Source organism: Xenopus laevis, chromosome 8L (assembly GCF_017654675.1).
Source record: "Xenopus laevis strain J_2021 chromosome 8L, Xenopus_laevis_v10.1, whole genome shotgun sequence".
Taxonomy (NCBI): Eukaryota; Metazoa; Chordata; class Amphibia; order Anura; family Pipidae; genus Xenopus; species Xenopus laevis.
In genome coordinates, this window is record NC_054385.1 from 20567718 (window position 1) to 20577128 (window position 9411).

General features: G+C 41.1%; 1 pseudogene; it reads right to left on the reverse strand.

Moving 5' to 3' along the window:
- The window catches only part of LOC121397277, a 320931-nt pseudogene extending 313474 nt beyond the window's left edge, over nucleotides 1–7457 (reverse strand).
- Nucleotides 7458–9411: the final 1954 nt, after the last annotated feature.

Sequence of the window (9411 nt, forward strand, 5' to 3'; positions counted from 1 at the left end):
TTTATACTGCCCTGCAAGTGAGAACAGGAGGAGACAATGAGGATTCTCATTGAGTTTCAAACTGATGGCAGAATAGATTTTCAATGTGCTCCCAAATGAGGCTGCTGGGTAAATAGTCACCTCACAGGGTACGTGTGTTTGTGCGAGTGAAGCCAAAAAGGGACAGGTTTGCCACGAGTGTTCCTGAGAGTGATCTGAGAGCCCAACACCACTTCCAATGGGTGATCTGGGAAAGGCCTCCCTGGTTTGTACAAACTGCCACTGTTTCCATGACAACACAAGTCAAGTGCAGCAAGTGAGTGCATTTGTGTTACTCTTTAGCTCCAGGCTGCCTAGAAAGGCACTGCTCATGATGTGGTTGTGGGGCCTGGAATGTGTTAGTAGTGACAGGTGGAGGTACAACAGTGGCAGCATCACAAGCAAGGCTATGCACCGTGCCAGCAGATGGAAGAGTAGGCACACCTAGAACAACACAACACAATGTGAGAACAGAAAAAACACTCAATAAAAATAAATTTGCAGTCAATGAAAAAAGTTATATTCTTCTAAAATATTTTCTAGAATTTTCCCTGGACAATGAAAAACAAAAAGCTCGGGGAATCTGGGATACATTTTCCTGGAGAGCCACTTGCTTTACATGAGATTTCAGATCCTCTGACTGAAATGATAAGGATATTAGAAGTCACTAAGGGGTTGTTCTGTGACCATATAAAGGCACAAGGCTGCAGGCTGAGTTATACAGTGAACTCTGAGTATCACTCATGTATTATAAGGGATAATGTACCCCCTACTGTAAAGTATAAGGATATTAGAAATCACTGAGGGGTTGTTCTGTGACGATATAAAGGCACAAGGCTGCAGGCTGAGTTATACAGGGAACTCTGAGTATCACTCATGTATTATAAGGGATAATGTACCCCCTACTGTAAATTATAAGGATATTAGAAATCACTGAGGGGTTGTTCTGTGACCATATAAAGGCACAAGGCTGTAGGCTGAGTTATACAGAGAACTCTGAGTATCAATCATGTATTATAAGGGATAATGTACCCCCTACTGTAAATGATAAGGATATCAGAAGTCACTGAGGGGGTTCTCTGACAATATAAAGGCACAAGGCTGCAGGCTGAGTTATACAGGGAACTCTGAGTATAACTCATGTATTATTAGGGATAATGTACCCCTACTGTAAATGATAAGGATATTAGAAGTCACTGAGGTGTTCTGTGACCATATAAAGTCACAAGGCTGCAGGCTGAGTTATACAGGGAACTCTAAGCATCACTTGTGTATTATAAGGGATAATGTAACCCCTACTGTAAATGATAAAGATATTAGAAGTCACTGAGGGGTTGTTCTGTGACCATATAAAGACACAAGGCTGCAGGCTGAGTTATACAGGGAACTCTGAGTATAACTTATGTATTATAAGGGATAATGTACCCCTACTGTAAATGATAAGGATATTAGAAGTCACTGAAGGGTTCTGTGAAAATATAAAGTCACAAGGCTGCAGGCTGAGTTATACAGGGAACTCTGAGTATCATTTGTGTATTATAAGGGATAATGTACCCCCTACTGTAAATGATAAGGATATTAGAAGTCACTGAGGGGTCATGTGACCATATAAAGGCACAAGGCTGCAGGCTGAGTTATACAGGGATCTCTGAGTATCACTCATGTATTATTAGGGATAATGTACCCCCACTGTGAATGATAAGGATATGAGAAATCACTGAAGGGTTCTGTAACCATATAAAGGCACAAGACTACAGGCTGAGTTATACAGGGAACTCCGTGTATCACTCATGTATTATAATGGATAATGTACCCCCTACTGTAAAGTATAAGGATATTAGAAATCACTGAGGGGTTGTTCTGTGACGATATAAAGGCACAAGGCTGCAGGCTGAGTTATACAGGGAACTCTGAGTATCACTCATGTATTATAAGGGATAATGTACCCCCTACTGTAAATTATAAGGATATTAGAAATCACTGAGGGGTTGTTCTGTGACCATATAAAGGCACAAGGCTGTAGGCTGAGTTATACAGAGAACTCTGAGTATCAATCATGTATTATAAGGGATAATGTACCCCCTACTGTAAATGATAAGGATATCAGAAGTCACTGAGGGGGTTCTCTGACAATATAAAGGCACAAGGCTGCAGGCTGAGTTATACAGGGAACTCTGAGTATAACTCATGTATTATTAGGGATAATGTACCCCCTACTGTAAATGATAAGGATATTAGAAGTCACTGAGGTGTTCTGTGACCATATAAAGTCACAAGGCTGCAGGCTGAGTTATACAGGGAACTCTAAGCATCACTTGTGTATTATAAGGGATAATGTAACCCCTACTGTAAATGATAAAGATATTAGAAGTCACTGAGGGGTTGTTCTGTGACCATATAAAGACACAAGGCTGCAGGCTGAGTTATACAGGGAACTCTGAGTATAACTCCTGTATTATTAGGGATAATGTACCCCCTACTGTAAATGATAAGGATATTAGAAGTCACTGAGGCGTTCTGTGACCATATAAAGTCACAAGGCTGCAGGCTGAGTTATACAGGGAACTCTAAGCATCACTTATGTATTATAAGGGATAATGTACCCCTACTGTAAATGATAAGGATATTAGAAGTCACTGAAGGGTTCTGTGAAAATATAAAGTCACAAGGCTGCAGGCTGAGTTATACAGGGAACTCTGAGTATCATTTGTGTATTATAAGGGATAATGTACCCCCTACTGTAAATGATAAGGATATTAGAAGTCACTGAGGGGTCATGTGACCATATAAAGGCACAAGGCTGCAGGCTGAGTTATACAGGGATCTCTGAGTATCACTCATGTATTATTAGGGATAATGTACCCCCACTGTGAATGATAAGGATATGAGAAATCACTGAAGGGTTCTGTAACCATATAAAGGCACAAGACTACAGGCTGAGTTATACAGGGAACTCCGTGTATCACTTGTGTATTATAAGGGATAATGTACCCCCTACTGTAAATGATAAGGATATTAGAAGTCACTGAGGGGTTGTTCTCTGACCATATAAAGGCACAAGGCTGCAGGCTGAGTTATACAGTGAACTCTGAGTATCACTCATGTATTATTAGGGATAATGTACCCCCTACAGTAAATCATAAGGATATTAGAAGTCATTGAGGGGTTGTAAAGCCATATGAAGACACAAGCTGGAGTATGGTGTGGAATGGAAACACCCATCTTGAAAGAGTCCAAGATTATGAAAACCATGGAGGAGGCCACAAAGTATGCATAATGACCCCATAAAGAGATGGGTATACAATGCAGTATAATTGAGTAAGGGAAAAAGGGTAAACTGAGAGAGAAAGTGAAAAACTGATATGCTAATTTAGAATTAAAGTGGCCATCCACTGGCTGATAAAAGCTTATTGGCCCAAGTATGGGGCCCTCCCAATGGACCGCTTGCTATCTTTCAGGCTGGCTAAAAAATCCTGAATAGTCCTCCAATGATCACATTGGCCTAATTTGGCCCAGATTGTAACAGACAGTTATCCAGTGCAGTTTTTATAGGTTTCTTACTGAGGCCATTAACATTTGAAACCTATGTCTGTGCTGCCCTTTGCATACAGCCACATAAAGTACCAGTTACCTGGAACTGGGAGTATGATACCAGGGAAGTGTAGAATGGGTATATCAATATACTCAGAACAGACATTGTGGAAATATGCAGAATGATACCAAGGAACAGGGCCGGACCAGGCCGGCTGGACGGCCCTAGGCAACAAGGTTGGCAACCCCACCCCTCGACTGGGTGTGACGGAAGCGAAGAGACAGAAATGGAGGGGAGGGTGGGGTGAGTGACGGAGAGGAGGGATGGGAGAGCATCGGAGGGGTGGGTTACAGAAGGAAGGAAAGTGAGTAAGACTGAGGGGTGTGGACTAGGGGTAGGCAGAAGATAAGTTGAGGTAGCTGCCCAGTGCCCGCCCCCTATCATTGCGCCCTAGGCAGCTGCCTCTTCTGCATACCCCTAGCCAAGGAAACTAAAGGTACAGCAGTAGGAAGGAGTATATCAGGGAAGCTAAAGATACAGCAATAGGAAGGAGTATACCAGGGAAGCGAAAGGTAGAGCAATAGGAAGAAGTATACCATGGAAGCTAAAGGTACAGGAATGGAAAGGAGTATACCAGGGAAGCTAATAGTACAGCAATAACAGAGAGTATACCAGGGAATCTAAAGGTAATGGAATGGGAAGGAGTATACCAGGGAAGTTCAAGGTACAGGAATTGGAAGGAGTATACCAGGGAACCTAAAGGTACAGGAATGGGAAGGAGTATACCAGGGAAGCTAAAGGTACAGGAATGGGAAGGAGTATACCAGGGAAGTTCAAGGTACAGGAATGGGAAGGAGTATACCAGGGAATCAAAAGGTACAAGAATAGGAAGGAGTATTCCAGGGAAGTTAAAGGTACAGGAGTGGGAAGGAGTATACAGTAGAACCCCCATTTTACTTCCCCTGATTTTAAGTTTTCCCTCATTTTACATTGTTATTTTGTGGTCCCACCTATATATTATGCATAATACATTTCCCTGATTTTACATTTTCCTGGATTTTACACCATTTTTTTCTGGTCCCCTGAACACATAAAATGGGGGTTCTACTGTACCAGGGAAGCTAAAGATACACGAATGGGAAGGAGTATAGCAGGGAAGCTAAAATTACAGGAATGGGAAGGAGTATACCAGGGAAGCTAAAGGTACAGCAATGGGATAGAATATCAGAATAGTATGGGTACAGACAGGCCAATAACAACAAACATTAGGAACTTCTGTTTGCATGTACATTTGTATACTAACATATGGACATACCTTTGCTCTTTGGTTCTGGAACCACATCTGAACCACTCTGACACTAAGTCCTGTTTCAGCAGCCAATGTCTCTCTGACCTTCAAGAATAAAAATGCAATAGGATGTCATTCAGACTTATGATCCGATTTGTGCTGCAGACAAGAGATCGATGTTTGTGGCCCATATATTCAAAGTCATGCCCTGTTCTATTTTTATGTCTCTACCAGATTTCCAATTAGCCCTGTCCCTTTTGAGTTTGTAATTTAGGACAGTTTAGTGAACATACTGGATGTTTACAAATGTTAAGACTCCGACTTACACATTGAGATTTAAGAAAGAGGAGACGTCTGGGAATTGAACCCACATACCTTTCTACATGGTTTAGATGACACCTCAAAAGATGCTTTGAATGCCCTTCTTTGTTGGGTTGTGAGGATTGCCCTTGGTCGCTTTGGTCTCCTTGGGTCTTTTCAATCATCATTGCCCTTCCCCTGATTTACATGGCATTTCCCTGGTTTCACATCACCATCTTCAACATCATTTTTTACTGGAACACATAAGAATACTCATTATTGCAAAAAAAATCACATTGCTACATAATGGCATAAACAGGGTTGGACTGGGATGCCTGGGGCCCACCAGAAAATCTTAGATTATGGGACCACTCTCCAAACTATTTTTCCTCTACTTGCTCAACCTCTTTATTCTCCAAGTCTCTTTTCTATAGTTTCTATAATTATTATGTTACCTATTTAGCCTTTTTGTTCCCATACAGAAATAGGGAATGATCATGAAAAAGGCCAAATGGTTAGAAGCAAGAGGGTCCACTGACACCTGGGCCCACCGGGATTTTTCCCGGTATCCCGGTGGGCCAGTCCAACACTGGGCATAAAGGAGAAAGAAAGTGGAAAGTTAGGCACCCCCTTACTTGAAACTCCAGGCCGTGCTCCTATTAGCAGAAAACTGCACCGGCTCTGGTTTATTCTAGCGAGCACCTAGGAGCACTTTTCTTCTGGCTTCTTCTTTCTTCTCGTGGCTGCGCATTAGAGTAAACTAGAGCCTAACTTTAACTAAAAAGTCAGCTTTTTCATTCTACTGCGCATGTGTCTGCCCCGAGAAATTTGAAGAAAGAAGAAGCCGGAAGTGAAGCGCTCCTTGGTGCTCCCTGGAATAACCTTGGGCCGGTGCAGTTTTCAGAGGCGTAACTAGAGTGCGGCAGGGCCCCCTTCCCATCCACTTCCTGTCCTGCCTCCACTTCTACTCAGCCTGACTTGTGCCCCCTTCATCACCACAGGTGAGAGAGCAGCAGGAGTTTTTTTTTATTAGCTATAGAGGAAGTAGAGCCCACAGTCCAGGCCCCCTGCTCCCCGGGGCCACCGACAACTGCCGAGGTCTGCTTCCTCTATAGTTACTCCACTGATATCTATATCATACTACATCAAGCTTAATATAATGGTGAATATTTAGCAAGTTAAGGAACCTAGATAGGTACCAGAATCAGTCATCCGGACTTCCAGAGCTCAGCAGATCTTTCTCCTTCTCATAGTCACTTTTGCACAGCAATTATCCTTCCTTGAGTAGAAACTCATCTCCCTTCCTGAGCTGTCGCTCACATATACAGCAGCAGAAGCAGCTTAGATGGTATACACATTCCAGGGCACGCACTACACACTCTGTAGGAGCGATCTTCATGCACCCACTGCATTTTGCAGCAAAAAATCTGCAAGAAAGAAAGGACCATGGTTTAAAGGGCATATTCACAAAACAAGTAACTTAAAACAGCACTGTGAAATAATAGAGTTAATAATATTGAATGTGAAATAATAGAGGTAAAAAAATAATAATGTAGTCCAAAAGCACCAGCAAAATTAAAACAGGGGTAATAAGCATGACTATCCCAAGACATAGATAGGGGGCATAATGGCTGATTCTCCGCCAGCAGGCACTGGATTAAATTGGTTGTAAAACACAATTTTCTGGCACTATATGAAATGGGTTATTTATTTTTGAGTGACTGTAATTGTTCTTAACCTCTTCCATGCACCTCTTTAGTAAATCCATACAATTCCTGTTGTTACATATAAACTGTCCCTGTAATTTGGAGGTTCCCAGATTGAAGATCTGCTCCACCTTGAGTTATTTTTAGAAAGCCCATTTGTTCTTCTGGATGTTCCAATACAGCAGTGTGACCAATAAAACAATATAACAAATGCCTCATATTATTCTATATAACCTTTCCCTGGAATGCCTCCAATTGTGCCACATATTCTTCTCCTTATAATTCCTCCTTTTGCTCCACACTACTATCCTTATACTTCTCTTTATACTTCTATTGTATTTTGTGTCAATATTACACCCAATTGCTCCATAAACTCCTACTACTACTTTAAATAGCCCCGTAACTCCTACTACCCAATAATCCCCTTCCTATATTGCCCCCTATTTCCCAGTATAGCCCCTCTCCATAATACTCTTTTGCTCTACATGATTCCACCTTTTTTCTATATTTTTTCACTGCTCTAAATGATTTGTCCCTTTAATCCTTTATAATGATCCCCTATTTTGTAATGCCGACTTTTGACGCAGGGTTACTTACTAATATAGAACTGCATAGTAAACACATTAAAATAATAGTTCTATAAGCCCTTATAATGAGTTAACCCTTTCCCTGCCAGCCGTTTTGTCCTAGATGCGAACATCTACTGCCAAGCAGTTTTTAGATATTTTGCACTCTTTCACTTTAAGGGCCTTTCCTGGGGTGGTCTTTTAGTTTACCCAAGAAAACAATATATTGTTCATTTCAGGACAACCTGAACTTTCAAAATATGCAAGAATTTTGGTGTAATTCTACTTCTGTAAAAAAAATATAGGCTTCTAATTGTCTAATAATATATATAGTTTTATGGAGATTTTTCACTTGTATAGCTCAAAATCTACAAGCAGTAAACGACCAAATTTCCAAAGCACCGCTCCCCAAACGGCATACTTCTGATTTCAAGGCCAAACATTCCGCTAACAGTAGGTTTACCCTAGAAAACTACCCATTATTAGAAATAACAGATTCTGATGAATCAAAAATGGGTAAATATATCTTTGTACTCCAAACTACCAAGTTGCAATTGTTTCCTAAAGTTATAATGTTTTATAGAAATTGGTGAAATTTTTTGAAAAATTACCTCAACGCTTCCACTCTACAGCATCATATCTCCCACACATCATTAGGTGTCAATGTAAAACACCCCAAATATAAAAGCCTGTGGTCCACTGAACAGTTTTATGCCCAATATGTATCGGTTTACCTAAGCATATGGTATATAGGGGACCTACAATGTAGACAACTCATTTGAGCTATCAGTTCTGTAATTCCAGATACCGAATAATCAACACATTTACATAGTTTGGGGAGGGGGGGGGGGGAAGTTAGATACGTTGACCCAAGAAAACCGTGTATTTTCGGAAAGTACCCATTCCCCCGAATCCAAATTGGGTATGCATGTCTTTCTACTCCAAAGCACTAAGCCGTAAACTCTTCCTAAATTTGGCAATTTTGGTGACATTTTCTAAAATCACCTCAAAACTTCCAACCTGCAACATTGTATTTCCAACATACTATTATGTATAAATATAAATCACCCCAAATACGAAAGCCTGGGGTCCCCTGAACAGTTTGATGCCCAATATGTATAGGTGTACCGAAGCACGTGGCATATAGGGGCCCTAAAATGAAGACACCCCATATGGTCTGCCATTTCAGGTACTGCAAAATCAACACATTTACATAGTTTTGGGGGGCGGCAAAGGTAGAAAAAAGCACGTTCACCCATGAAAACCCATATATTTTCGGAAAGTACACATTCCCCTGAATCCAAATTGGGTATGAATTTCTTTGTACTCCAAAGTACCAAGCTGCAAACCATTCCTGAATTTGGTGATTTTGGTGACATTTCCAAAAATCACCTAAAAATGTCTACCCTGCAGCATCATATTTCCCACATACTTTTAGTTATCAATATAAATCATCCCCAAAAATGAAAGCTTAGGGTCCTCTGAACAGTTTGATGCCCGATATGTATAGGTGTATCCAAGCACGTGGCATATAGGGGCCCCAAAAGGAAAACCCCCATATGGTCTGTCATTTCAGGTATTGAAAAATAAGTACATTTATATAGTTTTGGAGAGCGGCAAAGGTAGAATAAAGTAAGCTCACCCCAGAAAACCATATATTTTCGGAAAGGACACATTCCCCTGAATCCAAATTTGGTATGCATGTCTTTGTACTCCAAAGTACAAAGCCGCAAATCATTCCTAAATTTGGTGATTTTGGTGACATTTCCAAAAATCACCTCAAAATTTCCAACCTGCAGCATCGTATTTCCCACATACTTTTAGGTATCAAGATAATTCACCCCAGAAATGAAAGTTAGGGTCCTCTGAACAGTTTGATGCCCAATATGTATAGGTGAACCCAAGCACGTGGCATATAGGGGCCCCAAAAGCAAGACCCCCCATTTGGTCTGTCATTTCAGGTACTGAAAAATCAACACAGTTACATAGTTGTGGGGGAGG